At 39.1% G+C, this 23,720-nt stretch overlaps 1 protein-coding gene and 1 long non-coding RNA gene across 2 annotated transcripts in view; one reads left to right on the top strand and one right to left on the bottom strand.

The window, feature by feature from the left end:
- LOC118558660 (calsyntenin-2-like) overlaps positions 1-23,720 on the top strand; it is a gene marked incomplete at its 3' end in the record, with an annotated part of 129,669 nt that overhangs the window by 6,456 nt on the left and 99,493 nt on the right. The gene's annotated exons all lie outside the window — the stretch shown is intronic.
- LOC118558663 lies at positions 17,251-20,010 on the bottom strand. Its single transcript, XR_004928419.1, has 3 exons — positions 19,977-20,010; positions 17,698-17,760; positions 17,251-17,309 (listed from the first exon to the last, which is right to left on the bottom strand). It is a non-coding gene; the product is annotated as an uncharacterized LOC118558663 (long non-coding RNA).

Below are 23,720 nucleotides of genomic sequence, written 5' to 3'. Positions count from 1 at the left end.
GTGTGTGTGTGTGTGTGTGTGTGTGTGTGTGTGTGTGTGTGTGTGTGTGCATGCGCGTGCACTCACCAGGACTACAGCAGCTGGTCTAAGAGTCCCTGTGGGCCTTTCTGGTCAACACTGCTCAATATGTGGTGGATAAACACTGGATGCAGCGCTGACTTCAGAGGGACAGCCTCATGGACTCCTCTTGTTAGCTCACTTAAGCGATGACGTTCACTCATCTACTTTTAAATGGCTAAAGTGAAGATGCTACCCAGTGCGCACCTTTATGTTTACACACACAGTGATTGGCGGTAATGTTGTTGCAAGGAAGAAAAATGGAGGGGAAAAAGGAAAGCCTTTGCTTTGAAAACGTCATAAATAGTAAATATGGACACAGATTTTCCTTTTTTCTTTGATAAAAGGAAAAAGCTTTGATATGACCATTCAGAAAAAATTTAGGTTCATATTCCGAGGGTTGACATAATGAACGTTTACTATTGAACCTTGTGATTTTTAAACTAATGTATTAAAAAAGAATATAAGATGGTGAGCCTTCATGGTCGTCGTATATAAGCTGCCGGTGGCTTTCTAATCATAAACAGAATAGTAGCCTAACAACTAGAATTTCATAAAGACACTACTTTGAGAGACCAGCGTGTTATTTTTAAGAAAGTCCCTCTAGTTGGGCTAAATCTCCATCTGTGGAAGATGCCGTGTAAAAAAGATTTATGAAATCATGAAATCCAGCTGGTCACCTGAAACAGGGCAGTAGAGAAAAGAGTCTGTGGAGATGAAAGGGGAAAATTCTGAGGTTGGTTCACACTACAGAAGAAAGAAAAGGATGACCAAAATCATCTTCAATTACAATTTACAAAAAAAAAAAAAAAAATCTCCAAATGTTTTTCTTCTGATTTTTAATTTAGAGTTTGTCTAAGTGACAGCACACACAGGCGTTTTTGGTATCTTCTCCATAACATCAAATTCTGTTGCATTTGCAGTAAAAGACTGACTATAGAAAACAAGCTAGACGGAAGACAAAATCCCAAAGTAAAATACATTTATTCACTGAAGAGAGCATCCTCTGGTATAAGGTATCCGTTTGACCATATTAGTATGGTCACAGGTTTTGTTAGCAGCCATCAGAGCATGTGAACAGCTGTATTCAGTCTCTTTTCTCATTAGTTAGTGGTAAAGAGTATAGTGTGGCTTAAAGAAGCCATAAACATGTTTTTTTAGAGTGCAAATGATTATTCTAAGTTATAGTGTGGTCACATTTTGTGATAACAGCTTATCAGAAAACGTGATTATCTGTTTTTTTCAGTCCAGCTTCCCAACAGTGCCCTCTGGAGTCACAATCTCTGATGCTCCCAGAATCTGGTGAGCCACTGGTCGTATCGACTCTGCCTTTGGCTTTACCTCCGGCATGAGGACCTCTCATCGAGAACGCTGCTGACGAGAGCCACGAGCCCCAACCTGTTTCTTCGTGTCTCTTTCGGGGTTGAATGTGAAAAGGAAGTTGGACCACCGGTCCCGTATTTCCCAGAAGGAAGTACAGCTTGTCTGGCTTCCTCGGGCAGTGTACTGGTCTGGTTATCTGGTCATTGAATTGGATCATGCAGCTCAGAGGAAAAAAGGGAGTGTTAGGGACATGTTTGCCCTGAAGAGTGGGGCCAGCCCGCCTTTTTTCCCCTGGAAGCCGCAGTAGAGCTCCACGTGGAGGAGTGCACGTCAGACAGTAAATATATCCCCAAGTCTGTCCTCAGCTCCCTGCATCAACTGCGTTTCGCAGCACTAACACCTGTGCAAATGAAACCAGACCTATTATTTGGATCCATATGTGGATAAAATATCGCCGTCAAGGGAAAAACAATTAAAACTACAATTCCAGTCAGAGAAAGAATGGGGCGAAGGCATTCGGTGAAGGTCCTGAGGTTGGGAATCAAACCCTCAACGGCTGCGTCAAGGACAAAAAGCCTCCATATACAGAGCCCGTTCTGCAGCTATGTCACTATAATTACTTTTGTCACGAGGGGGTAAAGGTTGTTGGAGAAAAAAAACGGCTGCGCAATATGAGGAAAATACATAATTGAGATGTAATTACTCAAAAGAGCAATGCTATCAAGTATGATTAAGTCTCATTTTTCTCTTTATTTACAATTACACGATGTCCCCACCACTCTCTAAGCTTTTGTGTCTCAGCCACTAAAGATATGCACAAGGTGTGGGCATTAAGTGCACTTAGTGTCCACCCAACTGGGAAAATTTACTAGCGCTATTCAAAGCATGAATGCTTCACACTTGAAATTATATCCCAACAACTACTGCATGCATGCAGACCTTTGTCATTACAAAATTGCCCACGCTGATACTGCATGGTTGACTGTAATTTGATATATTGTGCAGCTCTTAAAAAAAAATCTATTTCTACGGTTTTAATTTAAGTACGCAGCTGTGGCAATTTTTTACCCCATTTGGACCAACGGAACCAAAATAATCAACAAAAAAAACCTAATTAAAACATCAAAAATTGACTAGGACCACAGGGGGATTAACGCAGGTTTCCTCTGGAATAACTTTTTATTGGGTGAGTAATGCCACTGTTGGGATGGATGCATTTTCGCTCACACTTATTTTACAGCAGAGAGGAAAATTACCACAGCATGCAGTGCAGCAAATAACATTCAAGGACAAGAAGTCGGGTGATGAAAAGTTTTTTTCAGATAATCACAAAATAAATATATACAAATTTCAAAGTTTCCAGTGCGCTGTCACACAGTTAAAGATAAAAGTGGGATGTGTCGTACCTTTACTGTGTCTCATGAGCTGGTGTCGAGGCGGCGCTGTCTTTTTTTTTTTCTTTGTTTCTCAACAGCAGCTCTTTATTAAACAGCAACAGGCAGCGGCCCGTTGTGACTCCTTGTAGCCCCTGAAGTCATGAAGACAGGCATCGCAGAGCGCTGTTTTAATTAGGACTCCAGAACAAACGTACACCTGATCAAACGTGAACAGACTGAATTTATACATTTATACGCCGCTTTTTCCTGTCCTATGGACATACCTCTCAACTTTTGACGACTGTTGAGAGTGAGATTGTTGTCGGGGGGGGGGGGGGGGGGGGGGGTGCTGTTGGTCGATTGAAGACGGTCCAACTGGGGGGTGGGGGGGTGGGGTGCTGTTGTTCGATTCAACACTGTCCAACGGGGGGGGGGGTGCTGTTGTTTGATTCAAGACGGTCACTATTTTAAACGGACTTTGCTTTCATGTTACAGTTTCTAATAACACATGACGACTTACCATTTAATTCGCACACAACACGGACCGTACAAGTGTTTCACTTTGGATGAGGGAAACTTGTTTGCGCGGCGGCGGTCCTTGCAGCTGTGTTACCTGTACTACTGGACGTGCGGAAACCATTGTACCGCAAATTGGTTCCGCCATGACGCGAAGCGCCCGTACGCTTGCGTTTCAAGAGTGAGATTTTCATTGTAAGATTGAGATTTTCAAAGTAATGCGTGTGAGCGTGTGCAATTGATGAAATGCGTGTGTCACACGGTCAATGCGTGAGAGTTGACAGCTATGCCTATGGACCAATCAAATTGTTTCACACTATAGCCACGCTCGCTAACACGGACGCATCCAAACACAGGTCGGCGGGCAGCTTGAACTTCAGTGCCTTGCTTAAGGGGCACACCAACATCTGATTGATGAAGCTGAAATCAAACCCACAACTTTCAGCTTGCAAGGCAACTACGCTACCCAATGAGCCACAGCAGTTGCCCAATGTGTTAGCTCAACGTGTTAGCACTGAATAGTGTGTTCAGTGTCTGACAAAAGCAATAACAGGAAAAAAAAGAAAACAGAGAAAAACACCCACACGCGCGCACGCGCACCTCTTTTCATGTTAGCCTGGGCTCGATTGAGTCATCGCCTTCATCTTCCTTTCAAGTTGTCTTGTGTGGGTCTCGTCTGTGGTCCATCCAAAGAATTACAATATGCTTTGATATGGCTTTACGTTAAAAAAAAAAGGCTTCATCTCGTTGAAACCGCAAAACCAAACAAAATGTGTATTCTCCCGTCATTTTGTGGAATATTGGAGGAGCAGGTTTAAAGCGAAACACTGCTGCGACATCACAGGCGCCAGACTAAGCTGTACCAAAGGAAGTGCTTTTGAGTTTTTTTTTTTTTTTTAATCCCTTGCCTACAAGCGAGATAATGTGTGACTGAAAAGTAAATATTTTTAACAAATACTTTGAGAGTAAACGGAGAGACAGCTGTGCAAGTGTGTGTGTGTTTAAGGGATGTTTCCAGCCACGTGCGTGTACAGACTGATGAAGCCGGTGTTCCTGGAGCTACAGTCGCAGCTCAGGAAGAGACGGCTCACAGCGTGGAGGAGAAATAAAAGCATGTCTGCTAGAGGAAATGTTTTAATTTTCATGAGTCATCAGTCAGAGAAGCTATCGCTTTTTCTCCGCGCCTCTCCCCTCTTGTCCTCCGTGTCTGTTATCCTATCTCCATAGTCGCAGTCTTTGTTAGTGGATGTCTCATATTATTTGCCTCTTAGCAATAACAATGGAGGAGATATATGGATGTGTGTAAATGTCACATAAAATATCCTAGCTTCATTGCACAGATCACTCAAATTCAAAATCCATTTTCTTCCTTCCTTGTAAACTCTGTTGACCCGAGCGTCATCTCCCTACAGTCTGTCACCTCAGTTATTGTCATCTCTTTCATTTCTCCTTCCCCTCGTCTGTTTTCCCATCCTCACTGTCTTCTTCGCCTCTTCGTTTGTTGCGTTCTAAATCATTTATGATGCACTTATGGAGACGCGCTTATGTACCCAAGTTGTGTCCCTTGTGTGTGGCATGCTGTTGATGCTAATTTCTTTTAAAGGCTGATTTGAAGGGAGTTTATATATATATATATATATATATATATATATATATATATATATATATATATATATATATATATATATATATATATATATATATATATATATATATATGATCAACTATTACTAATAATGACAATGTTAAACTGATACCTGTGATAAACTGGCACACAACTTTCATGATTCAAGATGGCCATACTTTTACAAATGTATGAGGTAGTATTAGTGAACTATGAGTTACGTTTTGTTTTGATATGAGAATAAATAGTTTTGACTTCAACAGTTGGATATGTAGTGTAGTTTAAGTCTTCAGAATGTCCAGTTGTGTTTGACACAAGTTGGCATAATTGTGCAAACTCATTAGAATCTGTTTATCAATGCTCTGTTCCTGTACTGTGTTAATTGTTGTTACATTTTACTTTAGGGACTATGCTATAGGGAAATTTTGACAAATTAGGGATCATGATTTTCCAGTAAAAGAAGTGGGATATAATTTTGTTATATAGCCCTACATGGGAGGCACGTACCTCCTTGTTTTGTTAAATACGGGGGCTGACTTTTTTGAGATTGGCAAGGTTTTTTCCATTTGAATTAAGTTGTATCTGAGATTAGACATGGGCTTTATGATGAACCTAGATCATGAAGGATTAGAAAATGTTGAGGAACTGCCAAAGGAGAGTTATTGAGATCATCCATAAAGCCACATTCTATGCTTTGCAGTTCTATGCTCATATATATGTTTTGTTATTCTTTAATTTTCTTCAATTAAAAGAACAAAAAAAGAATCTGGAGCCCAGATGACTGGTTTTAATGATTTCCGTGGTAGGAGTATAGTATTATTATAGTAAGTTGAAAATGAAATTATTATTTTACCTACATTTAGTGAACATGCTTTTAAGAATTTTTGTTTGATTGTCCATCAAACATGTCACCTCTTGGAGCAGAAGGCAGTGAAAGTAAAGCAGGGATTTCAAAAGCACCAAAGACAACTAGGTGTTACATGGAGCGGACGTTGGACTTTACAGCCTCACAAGCGAAACTTTTTGGAGGTGGTTTGTCATCATTATGTGCCGAGGGAAGCTACTGGAGCCGCCCTCTCCTCCAGCTGCTGTTTGCTCTCTAGTGATTTGGTAAACATTAAGCTGGAAGGTCTGGTTTGTCGGGTTTAACTCTTACATAGCTCATCATATTTATTTGACTGCTAGCCTTGTATCTGAGGGAATGATTTGCACTGGGCAGAGCAGCCAGAGCGTCAATACAACAAACCTTCACAATAAGAGCCTTGTGCAGGTATAAAGCTCTCTGAAAATCAAATTGCAGTAGTCTAAAACAGCTTACTGTATCCTCTTCGGTCATGAAAACTGTGTGAATGCTGGATGCATTTCGTGTCCAGGCTGCTGGCTGTCATTTATGCCTCACAGATATCATTTAATACAGAACACACTATGAGGATGTAGGTGAAAGTGACGAAACCTACTAAAACTGATACTGATAATAAGTAATATTAATAACATTGATGCTGAAGTTAAACAGATAACCACAATGGATTTTTTCACAATAACCATTATTTAACGTTGTCCAACTGTATGACATTTTTTCTACTTATAAGGTGGCAAAAGTGAACTTGATCTCAGCGTAGTTTTATTTTAAAATGAAAATAAGCTTTTGAATTCGACAAAGCAGGTTGAGATACAGGGTTGTTTGCTGTCTTACAGATGGGATGTATTTTTATTTATAACTGGCAATTAAGATGGTCGCAAGTTGGCAATTTCTTTTTCCAACAGATCAGCTTATGGTTAGAAACACTATTTGTTTAACTTGTGTTGTTATGTTAGCTATACAGAGATATACAGAGGATACTAGGGTGCTAAATTGTTTGGTTACAGTTATAAATTGGAAGTAAGGTTGGACTAAGTGGGAAAACGTGGACACTAAATTGGGGTATCAACTGACGTGAAGAGCAAATTAACCTGGAGCCTGGAAGATTGTCTGACAATAAAAGGGTTTTGCCCCTTTTTTCTGCCTCTTTTGACAAAAGAGAAGAGGTTGGTCCATTGGTCAGATTAAATTAGGGAGGAAAACCAATCTTTCCTCCACCTCCTCTGCAGATCAAATAACTGAGAGATTGGATTTACAACTTTCATGTACTTCTTTTGAGTTTAGTAGAAATCATATAAAGGTTAGGAACACATGCTTTGAAAAAAAAAGCATTACCGGTCAAAATATGATTATCTTGTACATTGTTTCTTTGATGGCCAATGTATTGAAATGAGTCAAGCTTACATTAATCTAGATGTGCTATAGACCAAATCTGTACATCTGTACAAGATGTACAGAGCCAACTTACACTTCATGTAAGGTAAACTACTTCTGCAGAACTACAGGCCCATCTCAAACTTCCCTTTATCAGTAAGATTATTAAAAAAGCTGTGTTTCAACAACTAAACACAATCTTTACAATGACCAGCCGCTTTGACGTTTTCCAGTCTGGCTTCCGTGCTCACCACAGTAAAGAGACCACCCTTATCAAGGTGTTTAATGACATCCATATAAATACAGACTGGAAGAACCACAGTGCTGGTTCTATTGGACCTCAGTGCAGGATTTGATACTGTTGATCACTCCATTCTGTTAGAACGCCTGGAGAAATGGGTCGGCCTTTCTGGTACACAATTCGACTGGTTTAAATCCTACTTAAAGCATAGGGACTTTTTTGTGTCAGTAGATAATTTTACATCAGAGACAACAAATATCACATGTGGGGGTTCCCAAGGGTCCATCCTGGGTCTCCTCCTATTCAATATCTACAAGTTCCCTCTAGCTCAGATCATAAAAAACAACAACATCAGGTAGCATAACTATGCAGACGACACACAGCTCTACATCACCATGTCACCAGGTGACTATGAACCAATTCAAACAGTAAATGCCTAGAAGAAATCAATGCCTGGATGTGCCAACATTTTCTTTAACTGAATAAAAACAAAACTGAAGTAATAATTTCCGGACAAATAGAGGAGAGATCAAAAGTTAGCACACAGCTTCAGTCGCTTCAGCTAGGAACCACTGATCAGGCCCAAAATCTGGGTGTAGTGATGGACTCAGACCTGAACCTCCAAAAGCATCTAAAGACAATTACAAGGTCGGCTTTCTATTACCTGAAGAACATTTCCAGGATTAAAGGACTAATGTCTCAGATGGATCTGGAAAAACTAATCCATGCGTTTATTTTTAGTCGAATTAATTGCTGCCACGGTGTTTTCACAGGTCTGCCTAAAAAGTGGATCAGACAGCTGCAGCTGATCCAGAACGCTGCTGCCCGCGTCCTCACTAAGACTAAGAAAGTAGAGCACATAACCCCAGTTCTAAAGTCCTTACACTGGCTCCCTGTATCTCAGAGAATAGACTTTAAAATACTTCTGTTAGTCTATAAATCCCTAAATGGCTTAGCAAATAAATACATTACAGACTTGTTATCAGTGTATCAACCCTCCAGACCAATAAGGTCTTCTGGCTCCAGCCTACTCTGCAGAACCAGAACCAGAACCAAACACGGAGAAGCAGCATTTAATTCCCATGCTCCACTTATCTGGAACAAACTTCCAGAAAACTGTAAAAGTGCGGAAAGCCTGAGTTCCTTTAAATCAAGGTTAAAAGCCTAATTGCTTAGAGTTGCCTTTAAATGTTTTTGTTGAAGTTTGTAGTCCAACTTGTTTTATATCTTGACCTGCTGCTACTATTCCACTGCAATATGCTTTCCTCTGTAAGGTTTTCCCTCTGTCTCTGTGCTTTTCTTCTCTCTGTTTTCTTCTGTTAATGCACAGCACTTTGAATCGTCTTGTTACTGAAAAGTGGTTTATATTGCTTTATACTTTCCATTTTGTGTCTGAAAAAAGGCTAACAACTGTAATCAGTTGCGGTTAGATGAATTAATTAGGTGTTATTGTGAATAGACTCCTCATATAGTGTTTCTACTAGCTATTTTCTTTTTATAAATAGAGACCATTTAGGAAAAGAGCAGGTTGGGACTTGGAGTTGTTTTGCAGTAGTAGCTAGGTCCAAAATATACATCTGGTAGTAATTATAAATTGGGCAATTATTTAATACTTCCTTTCTACACAGAGCATTGTCTGCAATAATCATTTGCACCTCTATGGAGTTGCAACTTATTTATAGTAAACCCTTTGCTGGGGTTGCTGTTTGTTCATCTTGGTGCTTGATTGCAGCACAAAGTCACTGCAAATTGTCTCGTGCCAGAGGCACAACATAGACTGCAGCACAGTTAAATACAAAGTTTTCCCCCCCCCCTTTCCTTCAGTGCATCTCTATAACCACACCAATTCTAAACACATTTGTGCAGCAGGGCCTATTGTTTTTGTTTACCCCCCAAAATGATGGCCAGACCATATAAAAATGATTCAGTTTTTTTGTGAGAACAACATACCTTGATGGCTGCTTCCTTGCGTTCAGATTTGTTGGTGCAAACCGGTTTTTCATTTGTAAAAAAAAATCTCATCTGACTTGCTATTTTATTTTGAGAGGTATCCTCTCCACCAGCTGCATGAATTCGTCCTCTAATGCTCAGCAAGCCTTTTACCCGAGAAGCAAAAACGGTTCTCGCCGCTGTAGGTTTTGAACAAGCTACCTGACTCCGCTCACACGCACTGAAAAATCCCCACTTTCCCTCCCTGTTTGTTTCTGTCACCACTTCCCTCGTTCTCGTTTTGTCTCAAAGGAACGAGCCAAATTTATTACCCATCGCGCTTGTGCTAACATGGCAACATTTCCCATCATGTTTTAATTTTTACTTACTCTGGTGTAATGACATTTTCTGTTTGTTTTTATCCATGGTCCACAGCTTTCGCTATTACAGCTCTCCTCTCTGTCAGCAAAAACTTGTATCGTTTTTGTGCGCATTCAGCGTTGTTTGTGCATACATTGGTAATGATGCTTGTGTGCATTTTTTTTCGAGCACATTATTGTTAATCAATTGACATTTGCCGTCATGGATACAAAATGAAATATCCCTTCTTTCAGAATAGCTCCGCTGGGCCTTTGTGCATTTTAATGGACAAAATCCTGCCTAAGCTCACCCTGAAACACAATGATGACTCTGTTCTCTGGGGGGAAATTCTCTTTTACATGCTGACAAGGATAGACTTAGGAAGGGCACTTTTCAGTTTACACACATACAGCACAAAGGGTCCACAATGCTGTAGTACGAGCACACACAATTTTGTATGCTTAGTGTATCTCACACAGACTTTGTTGTGTCTTACCATTTAATGTGTAAATATCTCCTAAAGACTTATAGTGAATTACTCCCTTCCAGTGTTAAATAATGTATTCTTACTCCTTTTTTGATTTAATAATGTATTCTGACTTCTTTTGGAGCAACCGCTGCAGTCATATCAAAGAAATTACTGTCTCGCAAACAAAACCCAGGCAAGAGGACATTCTGAGTAAGAATGTACCTGTCATAATTAAACCCACGACTGAACTGTCGGATTTCTATTGAAATGTCAAAGCTTTGTGAGTAGCCCGCTCAACCCATATCTTGGTGGCACTGTTTCTCTGTAATTACACTCAGTTTTCTCCACGAGCAGACAATGGCTTCATTGTAGTATGTTGAAAAGACAGCAGCGCAGCACTCGCACGTCAGAGTCAAGTGTGCAAAATTATTTTTGATCGCTGAGAACAAGGAAATAAACAAAACAATCTGCCTCCACGCTATAGCAAGAAAAATGCAGCACTTTGCTTTAAGCATTTGGATCAACTGAGCTTGTTCATACTTTGCCACGTTTCGACTACCAACCTCAATGTGTTTTGTCGGGGTTATGTGTAATAGCCTAAAACTTTACAGCACACCATTTTCTCTGGGAAAAAAAAAATCAATTTAAAAGGTGTGGAGGCTATATAAATTCAGCCAATTTACTCCAATATACCCGAATAAAACCCATGACTAATAATCGCTTTCAGAAGTTGCCTAAAATGGAGTCCAACTATGTGTAATTCATTATCAGTATGAATGCGAAGGCCTGAGAGGTTTGTCAGACAACATTAAAGAGCAAGGAGCTTCATGAAGACCCAGGAGCACAGCACATTGCTCCGGGCTAATCAGCTAAAACTGATTTAAACATCTCACTGATGATGGGCATCCTTGTAAACCAACAGGCTGGGAAGGAAAAGCATTAAATTAAAAAGCAGCCAAGAGGCCCAAAGAGAAACTGTGGAGGAGCTGCAGAGCTCCGACGCTCAGGTGGGAAAAGGAGGATGTGTTAACAGGACGTCTTCTAGTCAGGCACTCCACAAATCTGGGCTTTGAGTGTAGCAAGAAGAAAGTCATCGGTGAAAGACAGCCAGACGTCGTTTGCAAAAAGCCACGTAGAGGACACAGGAAATGTGTGGAGGAAAGTGCTCTGTTCAGATAAGATCGGAACATAATCTATCAGAGTAAAAAAATTCAACGGTGGTGAAAGGCAGGCCTTTTCTCTTCAGGATTATTAGAGGAATAAATTCAGCTCTGCGGCGCGGAAAATTTACAGCTTTCATTTTAGTATCCCAGCAAACCACTGGCAATGTGAAGAATATCGTTTCAAATGGGTTAGGCGTAAGACCGAATTTGTGCATTTAATGCAAAGATTTACGGAACAAAAGATCAATTTCAGTGTTAGTTTTTTAATTTTTTTTTTCAAAACCAGAGAGGCTTGCCTTTTCTTTACTGTTCTCGGTGATTATTTTTCATTACATGATGCAGAACATTTGATTACAGAAGACTGTGTTAAGCCTCAAGGGCAGAAAGGAGGAAAGGTTTGTGGAGAAAAGACTCTGAATTGAAAGTATGTTGAGGTGAGCAAGAGAGAAAGCTGGTCTAGCTGCTGATAGATTGATTTCAGATGAGCTAAGCCGCCTGATTAAGCCCCTCTTTGACATTCCTCTACCCTTTCCTTTGTGACTATATTCCCATGTTGTTGTCAGTTCGACTAATTGTCCAGAAAGTGGTTGTGGCGTAAAAATGCAGTGAGCTTTCAAGTTTGGGAAATACTTACTTCACTGGACAAGCATGTGTTGTTTTCTGCATAACTTCTTCGGCAGCTGTCCTCAGACCCATGGCTCTTGCATTGCCTCCCTCCCACCTTCACTCGTGCACGATTAAACTCAAAGTTTTTTTTTTTTTCCCTAGCCGCTGCCCACAGGCTCTGTTTTAAGCCTGGTATCTTCGTCAACAACTGTGATCCATGGTGGCAGCGCTTTAAAGCTTCTGACAGCTGCTTTTGAAAGGGATAAATCCTGCAGGAGATGGCCTGCTACCATGTATTATAGAGCTGCGCCGTGTGACTGGGTGATGTTCGGTAACCGATCTCACACTGAACACCACAGCAACTAATAGGAGTTAGAAGAGATTTCAGGAAACACAGAAGCACAGAACTGCAACCCCTCTGTGTGAAGAGAGAGGATTCGTTTAAATTCCTGGGTATTCACGTCAGTAACAATCTCACCTGGTCTGTAAACACTTCAGCAGTCGTCAAAAAGGCCCAGCAGCACCTGCACTTCCCAAAGATCCTCAGAAGGACCAACCTGAGTGATGAGCTGCTGGTGTCCTTTTGGCAGAGCCACCGGCGAGAGCGTTTTAACGCCCCGTGTCGCTGTTTGGTACGCTGGATGTTCAGCTGCTGACACACAAAAAAAAAAGCTCTCCGGAGAATCACAAAGACCGCTGAAGAAAATCACTGGATGTTCTCTTCCCTCCATTACAGACATCGCAAGCAGTCGTAGCCACTCCAGAGCCAAAAACATCTTAAAGGACTGTTCCCGCCCCGCTCACCATCTGTTTGAACTTTCCGCCTCTGGCAGGCATTTCACATCTATCAAATCAACAACTTCACGGTTCAATAGCAGTTTCTCACTGCAGTGAGGCTCCTTAACAAACATTAATATGTCCCTGTCACATATAATGTAAAGCAAATGAATACATTTTACTTATTACTTAGCTTCACTTATTTTTATTTGCTTATTTTTAATCAATTTAAGTTTTTTCTATCTTGTTTGTGGTACACAGCAGAAGAAACTGATAATTTAATTTGGTTTTCACTTTTTCTGATCACATTTTATTTTGTAACTGATCAATTGGTGTATGCCTTGTACTCATTTTATATTCATTTTTGCATATTGTAGTGTCCACGATGTAGTTTATTATTTTTACTGATTGGACCTTATAGGAGAGGTTCTCTATAGTCTCATTGTACTCTTTCAGAGTACATTGATGATAATTTAATATTAATATTAATTATTATCTGTACCTTTTTCTTATATAGCATATCCAGGTGCTGTTTGTCTCACTCTTTTCTTTTTAGAAAGTATCCTACGACATCAAAGTGGAGCCCGATGGTTGGAAACAGCTAGTTATATAACAAACAACCATCGTATGACCATTTAATAGCGTGTTCTGTCCACTGTTCGAGACTAAATCAGGTTGAGTTTGAAGCCATTGTGCAGTTTTAGTAAAACAGGAAAAAAAGATGGAATCCTTTCTGTTATTGCAGAACGTGTAGTGCATCCCCGCTGTCAGATATTGATTTTGGGAGAAAAACGGATGATAAACAATGTTTCCTTCCCGGCTCTGATCCCTGTGGTAGATTAAAACAAACTGCTAAGGGTAATATGGCCTGACTTTATCTTAAATTCTAAAAATGTCCCTCCATGGCCCTCTTACTTCTAGCACTATGCAAGAATAATGTTCTCAACTTATTTAATACTTACCAGTAACAATCACACCGCCATTTTGTTCATTGAGAGATGATGTGGAGAGCAAATGACATAAAGAAAAGATCAGCGATGGTAAGAACTTTGATGTACATGACTTTCTATCTTAAAATTAACATGAATAATAAAGGGTAGAATATTTTAACAGGACTGGTCATGAATATAGACTGGAAGGGATTTGATATTTCATCTATTTTATTGGAAATTTAATAGGGGAACACATTAGTGCAGTGGGGAAAATGATACATCATTTTTTAAATCTTCACAGAAATAAAACTGTACATTTGTATTCATGCCTCTTTACTCTGAAATCCCTAAACAAAGACTTCATAAGTCTCTTGTGTGTATCTTGACCTCAGAGTAAAGATATCTGTTCTGTTAAGGCAGGTTATGGTGAAGTTCAGGGTTAGGTTAAAGCAGACTGAGGAATGACATCCCAAGCTTTGAACATGTCAGAGTTACAGTCCCAATTCAAAAGAGACAATAGTATACAAACAAGATATTAGATTGTGAATGATTAGAAGTAGTTGATGATCTGTCAAATCAGCACTTTCTATCCTTTTGAAGTTATATGCTGTTGCTCAGATCTGCCAGTTTCATTTTCCTCTTTTGTTCTTTAGCTTCACAAAAAGGTTTCTATGTAGTAACGATGAAACAATTACTGGTTTTAATGATCAACATAGGAAAAATATTTAGCATTAAAGGTGCATAGCCATGTTATTTATTTATTTATTTGAGGTTTTTACAGCACCAGTTTTTTTTGTACTGTGGGCTGACAGGAAAGGGGGTAGGAGAGAGGGAAGAGACATGCGGCAAAGGACCACAGGTCGGAGTCGAACCAGGGTCAGCCACGTTGAGGACTAAGGCCTCCGTAGCACACCTGATAACCATGTTATTTTACTTTTTTTTAATTTATATGCCAGTAACTCATTCTGGTTGCATACAAAGTTTTTATGAAAGATTATCATAACTAAGGCAACTAATACGCCTACTGGCATATTAGTTGTTATTTGGGTGTTTTTTCCTTTGTTTTTTCTCATTTGTTAGTCAATAAAGCTTTTCATATTTATTTACAATTTAACGGAAGTACGTACTGCACATGCGCAGCGAGGGATAAAACAAGGAAGAGGCTAACAGCTATTAGCATCTCCCAGCGAAACAATGAAGAAAGGTCCAAGATCCAGTGGAAAAAAGCACAAAAAAGTATGATTCCAAGAGAGAAAAGACTGGAATGTCGCTGGGAACACCGTATGAGCGTTTGTGTTCACTGGAGTGGACACTAAACCTGCCGGTTGTTCAGATCTGACCGCACAGTTGATTGACATCAGTAAATGTTCTGATATGATGCTCTTAAAGTTTTTGTAGATTGGTTTATTTAATGAATAACGGCTGGTGTTCAATCACGACGAGCTGCCGCTTTATTGTGAGGCATTGCAGAGGGTCAGGCTTGGTCCGGCACGATTTCCACTTGATTTATAAATTAAGCAAACTGGCATTTTGATAGTTCTGCGATACTGCCACTAGATGTCGCCATGTCTGTTTATATTTGTTAATCGTGCCCGAGAGTAAATTATTTTTCGTCTCAAAAAGGACCATCAAAACACTATCAAGATGGAGGGTTGGTGTATGTCACCTTATTTTATCATGCTCAAATGGTTTTTAGTCTTTATTTAATAAGCATATTACATGGCTATATACCTTTAAAACCATATTTGGTTACCATGCTATTACCCTCAGCTGCAACGTCCCAGAAATGTTGAGACACACAAGCAGACAGCAGTGAAAGAGAGGTTGTCAACCACCAAAGAGCACCAAGCGTTTAAGGGGCCCTGTGATGCATTTTGACCATAAAAAGAAAACACACAAAAAACATATAATCATCTTCAAATTAAACAATATACAGTATACCTAGCATTTGTCCTGATAGTAGCTGTGTTTATCATCCAATCCTCATGCAGATTTTGAACTTTTAAAACGTCAAAAATAAAAAATGCGAATCAGAAATTTTTCCATCCACTAGTTTTTGCGAATTAACCGGGTGATTATTTTCACAAGAATCACCCGGTTCACCCAGTTCTCTACAGAGAACTGGTAGAGCAGCACAGAGTAACAATAACAGAGCGCTCCATAAAGAGGTTATAATCAGATAAATAAAAAGTTATTTCCTGATTGTTTCACAGCAGGTAAACACACCCAAGGTAACACACCTCAGCCCCCTGCAGCCCCACCGCCAGTTGCTGGTTTCCCTTTTCTGGTCTGAATACGCGCTAAAACGGCATCTTTAAAATTAACTGCACCCATCTGAATCACAATGAAAAGTATTACAGGTCTGTGCGTGAGCATAATCAAGAAACCACGTCTACCACCAATTGTCCCACCAGCAGCAGCGGTGGTGGCACCAAATTCAACTTTCCCTCTACTGACGTAAACGATGTAAAGTCAGGAGAGAGAAAGAGACATTTTCTGACTGCCGCTCGTTTTCTTCTCCCGGATTAGTTGCAATTGTCTCCTCTGTTGCCTCCTCAGTCTCTTTTGGTTCCTCTCCTCTTTCATCACTAACCCTATATGTCTCACCTGCATGAGCATATTTGTGAGAATGATTAAAGTAGAGGAAACAAGCTAGGTTCGCATATACAGCACAGTCAACATAGACGCCATATTGGAGGTGGTATAGTGGAGTGATTTGTAGAAGATGCCTTATTCATGTGCTACGTGGAATTGTACCAACCGATGCACAGTACAAACCAGACCTTCTGACATTACCTTTCAGAGGGAAGAATGAACATACACTTAAGATTGTATTTATCCATTATGACATTTTGTGTGTGTGTGTGTATGTGTGTGTGTGTGTGTGTGTAATATCGTACATCCTATCACGTGGTCTTGCCATTGTAAATGGACACAAAAGCATAGAAATAAGACATAATAAGCCAGTACATGACTAGGCCCCTTTAAATGTAATTAATAACACATATTTTTATAATTAAGTTAAATTTAAGCACAATAAACATAATACAATATTTTATTTTGGTTACATCTTGATTATGTAGTAAGAGGACATTTTACCAGAATATAGTCATGTATACCTTAACCTTAGTTTATACCTTAGTTATATACTTTTTTAAATTATTTGGATAAAACTTAGTCTAAGTGAGAATGCATAGCAAAATTTGAAAACAGATGTTTACAGATGTTCCCCCTCAAACTGAGCTGGAGCTATTTTGCAAAACCGCAAAACAAACAACAATAAAACAACAACATTGGGCAATAATTTTAGCTTCTATATGTGCAAAGCTGGTAGAGACATATCCCTAAAGTCTTCTTGCTGTAATTACAATGAAAGGTGATTCTAGAAAGTATTAACTTAGGGCAGTAGAATTCAAATGCAGGCCACAATTTTCACATTTTATTTACAAAAAACATTAAAACCATGCATTATTTTCTCCTCACTTTAAATGTATGCAGCTTGCTTTTACAGTGCCATTAACATTTTTGTTTCTTTTCCACAAAATTTTATGTGGAAGCACAACAGCTATATGCACATAAATCACTCAGTAAACTTGCTGAAGTTGTCAAGCATCAGAGTTAATATGCTGTCTGTCCTGGACGCGCTGCCTCCAATGTCCTTCAGTTTATTGAACCTTCTGTTTTCTTCCTCTGGTGCCCGTTCCTGAAGATCAAAGAAGAAATGGAGGGCAGAGATGAATCAGGCAGGACAAAAGAAATGAAAAAGAATCAGACCAGTCACAAAGAGGAGGCGTAGGAGAAAATGGAAGACACGGTGAGGAGAAAATACAAGATAGAAGATAGAAGACTAGGAGGATTTTGGAGAAAAAGAGGGACAGGGATCCAAAAATAATAATGAAGAAACGCCACCATTGTGGCTAAAAATGAAACAGATAAAGAGAGTGGCTACAGAAATGCACTGATGTTTGCCATCGTCACACAGGGTTTGGATCTGTGAGCATCCTGTGGTCAGTAGCAAAAGGCCTGGAGCAATTCATCATGATTATGCGGTTTTAGGCAGGTAATGTCACAGCAGTCGGGGCTGGGCTCACCTAAGGTGGAGACTGCTGCTTGTTTTGAGCATCTGTCTTTGCCAGGCAGGACCTATTTTCCTCCTACAAGAGAGATATTTTCGAACGTATGTTTGACTCTTGAAAATGTCTGGTCACAGCAGCAGCAACACATGATGGCATATTCTTTCTACTCTGCTTTCACATCTCTGGATTTTGCTTCCCTCTTATGCTTGCCTTGTCACCTGAAGCTTCGGGGGCTGATTAATGATATTTTAAATGTCAAATGCCAGGTTCTGTCTCCATCTGTTAGTCTCTCATCTTTCTCTCTCTCCTTTATATTTCTCCTTCTTGTATCTCTGATTTCCTTTGTGGTATTTGATGTCGTCGCTAACCTTGATCATTTACATCTCTTTCATGTTTCTGCTTGCTTATCCCAGTCAGCCACCTTTCGGTTCCTCTAAAAACAGCAAAACACTGCTTTATAAATGTGTGCATTGATGAAACAAGGTTGCCATTGGTCCAAACGTCACCTGTTTTAAGATAAAAATTGACAATGGGTGGACGTTTGTTTACATGAATTAAAACAAAAAAATCTAAAAATATCTCAAGTTTGTGAATGCGTGTGTTTATTTGTTGAAACTGAAACAAAAAAACACACATTTATGTGTACATGATTATCATAGCTAAACACTTTGTTGACTAGGTCTCAGATGCACAGTCATGGTAGACGAGTCTGAATGATTGATGATAGTCACTGTGGCATGTCTGCCAAGGCTGCTTCTAAAACCAGTGTCATTTGCTCTCACTGCTGTCACTTCATTAATATTGTATATGCTATATTCTTGCTTGCCTTAAAAGAATGCTCAGCATTTAACCACCAGTAATCCATCTTCAGTCTACTCATGTGTTGGTCTTAGTGTAATTGACAGGGGCATTATTCACTTTTTCACTGCAAGACAAAGTGACGCTCTTTTGTTGAGTCCTGGTCTGTTGTCAGTATCTGACCTGAAGCAAATCGGAGCAGTTTAGGTTTAAAGAATCAGGATAGAGTTGTTTTAATTTGGAGTTACGTCAGAGTTGCCACTACTGGGAACAGAGATTGCAGAAAGCAAATTACTGCCAACCCAATTCAAACTCAGATCTTTACTAAAAGTGGGCCAGCTTGGAACTTCCTGGAGTGAGGGTTGCTTTTACACCTCATCACTTTTGCATGAGGCAGATACACTGTATGTATGTTTGCTATTTAATGGAAGACATACTCCCTTTTACACTCTAGTGTAAAAATAGGTGCACTATTGCCAAAGATCTCCATTCATCATTGAATCAAGATGTTTTAATTACTCTAATTCTAAGCTAGCCCTAATACTAATTTAATTTCCCTTTGGGATAAATGAAGTATTTTTGAACTGAATACCAAAATAAATGCATAAAAATACCAAATGGCCAGATCTGTTGCACACAGCTCTCTGCATCTTATATGTTTTCTTAATTCTATGTCCAATATATCTTTTTATGCAAAGTTTCTAAAAAGGCTTTAATTTGAGAGCATTAAGTATAAAACCCACATTTATGTAACTTGCTAGAAATGTCAAGATTGATTTTAGGGGAGATCAATTTCCCTTTAAAAACTACAGTTACTGTAATTTTCCTAATTCAAAATACTTATTTCTAATCTTTCCTGCTACGACATGCAGTAGTTAGCATGTGTGAAAGAGCAGTCCTTGTAAAAACAGTGCTACTATTTGAAATCAAAGACATAATGATTTGGAGTTTACAGTTTAAACTGTTTTTACCATGTAATACTGATTAGCACAATAAGGTCAAAAGTGTAAGCACAATAGGCTTTGATAATAAAACGACACTCTGTGTGCATTCCTTTGAGAAAATAGACTTTTATCTTCATTCAGAGATTTCAAAATGGCTTCCAAGATTTCCTTATCCAGCCTATTCAATAAAATGAGAGATTGACAGCTCAAGGGAATTAAAGAGAGCAAGTAAGCTTTAATTTATTAAGCTTGCTTAGTATCTTATATTGTTGATATTTTTTAGCTGATGGGTCCTTTTCAAACCCAACACATCCTTAAAAAACACAACCAAAAGTGCCAAAGTTCGTAATGTAAAAGGAGATTTCAGCTTTCTGTTCTAGCAGCTGGAATGAACAGCCAGCATAGCTCTGGTAAAGCTGCACTCTCCTTTTCAATCGCTTCTCACAACTTTTGTGCTTCTTCTGCCATTATTGTTCAACAAAATTCTGACAGTGAGAACAGCTAAATTTGAGTCTTCCCTCAGGAACAATATCCGAGTGTTGTTATCATTACCTGGTAGTAATTAGGTATTCACCAATGGGAAGAAGATCAGTTTTTTTAGTTTTCAGTGCCCATCAAGTGTAAAAGGGGCTTATTCGTCATCAGCTGATTCCCTTAGGGAAGTTAAATTTCTTAACTAGAAATGATCCTCAAAAAGACCCATACCCAGCTCAGAGGGACTCCTTAAGATGAGGAACACCCTCTAAAACATTTTATAAATAAACTTTTTAAAAGCTGAAGTCTGGCTTCATGTTAAGTGTCAGTTTCTTTCCACAAGTTCTAGACGGTATGCTGATTTCACAACAAACACATTGTTAAAAAAAAAAAAGTTACAAATTTATCTCACATTGATGGTACTTGTATGATCATAGCCGCTAACTGGGTGCGCGGTCAAAGTCGTTATCTCCTAATGACTTTGTTGGCAGTGGAAAGTATTGCTGTGCCGGTGGGCTGATAAGTCATTACCTGTTTGCTGTGTTGCTCCATTGGCACATCCTCTGACACTTAACAGAGCAAATCTTCTGATTTTTTAAATACTCTGAACACTGGTTCAAAAAAATTACTTAATTGATATATTTGTAGTGTCTACGTTAATACTTATTTTGGATTAATATTTTTGAGAATATACTGTATGCACCGAGAACGTTTCTAAGATGCTCAAATTTTGTTATTTTTTTAAAGATACACATCATTTCTGTAATCCAAACCAACTCCTCTTGCCATTTAATTAAAACCTTTGTCTCTCATTACACATCAAATTAGGACCATCATATTCATTGACCTTAAATGCATTAATTTCTTCCAAAAAGTAACAGTAAAGGAAGGCTACTTGTTTCAAAGGGTGTATGATGTCATGACATGTACTATCAGAGCATCTGAAAACTTGCTTTTTAAAAATTATTTATCAAAGGAACAAACAATTACAGTCCTGCTGGCTATGACTGAAAATATCAATAATTCAAATGCACAGGAGGCAATAGAAAGGCATGTCTTTGCAGCCTTTAAGAGTGTAAGTCTTATATTCCCCTGACTAAAATGCCTGGACCAGAACTGAGTTCAATTTAATATGGTTTACATTTTAGGACATCCTCCCGTCTCCACAAAAGGCATCAGGTCTAAAAAAAAAGGTGCCTTTTTTTCTGGGACCTGAGGATGTCTTAAAATGTACACCGTGGAAACAACTCTTCCAAGAACAAATGTTGAAACAAGGATCTAAAAACCATCGCTTTGTCCAGATTTTCCACTGTTAATCCCAATTTTGGCGACGTCTGATTCATTTTTGAAAACCACGAGCAGGATATATTTGAACAACACTTTTAAATAATTTTTTACCTTACTGCCAGAAGTGATAATTTAATTTATATCAGGAGCGCTCCACTGCATGATAGATAATTGCTATGAAACAACGTTTTACGAATATTTAAAAATTATAGGCTGTTTGCTTGATGGTGTGCTCTGATTGGAGAATATGAAATACATAGAAATATTACCGACGTACAAAGAGAACCTGTTTTCTTATCTGACTGTTTTTGAGCAAATAGACAAAGCTGAGCGCCGCTAGCAGGTCCTTTGTTATTTAGTTTTGACATTTACACGTCCTCACCAGTGCACAACAGATCATATTATACCCCCAAAACCTCAGAAAAATTAAAGTTGTTGTCATGGCCCCTTTAAAAGACAATTTTAACAGCTTTTATGTTCATGTATTGCAAAATCTACTGAGATATATTATATATATTTAGAAAATAACAACAATTATTAAATAAAATACATAATATTAATTTATTAATAAAAGTCACAAAGACAGTTTCTTTAACTACAAAAAACTGGCTCAGCAGGTCAACAGTTACTCCAGATGGAAAAAAAGTTGTCAGGTTTTTATCGTATTTTATGCTCCAGAGAGAATTAATATAGTGTTTAGAGGACTATTCAGTTTTTGGTTGTCTTTTATTATTCAGTTTTGGATGACCAGTAGTGGGTTGTTGAAGCCAATCCACACAACAGATTAACAGTTTCACTCTATCAAGCAAGCCTAAAAGACTTGTCTGTTCTGTGTGGGCCGGTTTATTAAGATCAAGGTCGATCAAGGTTTTAGAAAGCTGCAGCTTCAAAACCAAAGAAATAATAATTTCTTACTCTTTCCTATAAATCCCTTTATTAACAAATCAGAGAAAATATAGAGGGGGGTTTTGAACTGAATGGAGCATAGAGTATCGCATAAATCTCCTTACTGACTCATTGCTGTGCACGGCCCATCAGCATTTGACTATTGATATTTATAATTGTTTAAAACTCAGACCGTCATGTTGTGGAAACCAAAGGAGGGCCATCACTACCTCTTATTAAGACAACTCTGTCTTTAAATTAAAGTTTTCATGTCAGTTAAACAGCTAAATGAAAACGGCCTACCCTGGCGGAAATCCCACATCAAATTAAAGAAGTGCTATATAACATTATTATAAGTGTGATAACCAGAACTGTAGTTTGTTTGTAAAGATCCTGTAGGTTATGAACCCGGTATTGGAACCGTACACAGTTTAGGGTTTAAAAGGTTTTTTATAAAACAGGTGATAGTGACAGAAGAGACAGGCAGGTAGGAATGGCTGGAGATGATTAAGGCAGACTCCTCAGGAATGATATGAGGAGTCTGTGTTACACACCAGCTCTAGTAAAGGTAACCAGCGAGGGCAGGGCGACAACAGGCCCACAGGATCGGCAGGCGGAGCGACAACACGGGGGGAAACCACATGCAGGCAGCAAGACGAGACGTTCTGGCAGTGGGTGCTTGAATGAGGCAGGTAGGTGTAGGGAGAGTGGCAGGTGAGTTGGCTGAGACTGATTAGCTACAGCAGCAGGTGGAACCAATTATGGTGTCAGAGAACGGAGACTGGGACGGGTGGAGCACGGAGTGGAGAATGTCCAGAACACAAAAACAAAACCCAAATCATGACATTATTTCAACAGCTGTGGGAGTGGTTGTTGAGTTCCAGTTTTAGATAAAAGATGCAAGATTCAATTGAATTCAATTTTATTTATATAGCGCCAATTCATGAAACATGTCATCTCGAGGCACTTTACAAAGTCAAATTCAACCAGATTATACAGTTTGGTCATATCATACATTTTGTTATATTTTTTTGTGTGAACAGTGAGATGTGTTCATTAAAGATTATGATACTACATGCCAGGACATGCCTAGTCTAAATGCATGACAGAAGATTTGAGCCACATTTGAAACCCAGCACAAACACCCCAGACTAGGACATACTCCAAGTATGTAATATTCATATTTGATCCTACTTACCTTATGTTGCTCTTATAGATTATGCACATGTGCTCTGCACTGATTGCTATTCATGGTGTTTTGCTCCTTTTCAGCCTTCAAACAAAATGTTACAGTGGGAATGAAACCTAATCTACTTTGGTAAAAACTCACGTTTGCTGTAGTATGTCTCCCCATTCATATGGTTAAAAGCTGCAATCCTTTCAGTGGTAATAGGAGCAGTTCTGAGCATTATTTGGATATTTTAACATTATAATTGTTTGGGAGTTTTAACAACCTGAGATTACATTCATCCTTGTCATGTAAATAAAGAATTACAGTGTGCTATCCCCGAGAGCCACTAATCAATGGGACTTACATGGAACCTCCCTTCTGTAATGTCGCATAAATAGCTCAGAATCCTGCAAATCGGTGCTCTTAGGTCACCGATTGTATAGTGGAAATTTGTCTGGTCAACACAGGTGTGCTTTGGC

Source organism: Fundulus heteroclitus, unplaced genomic scaffold (assembly GCF_011125445.2).
Source record: "Fundulus heteroclitus isolate FHET01 unplaced genomic scaffold, MU-UCD_Fhet_4.1 scaffold_141, whole genome shotgun sequence".
Lineage (NCBI taxonomy): Eukaryota > Metazoa > Chordata > Actinopteri > Cyprinodontiformes > Fundulidae > Fundulus > Fundulus heteroclitus.
Note: the sequence above shows the minus strand (reverse complement) of the source record. Positions and strands in the feature narration are given on the sequence as shown.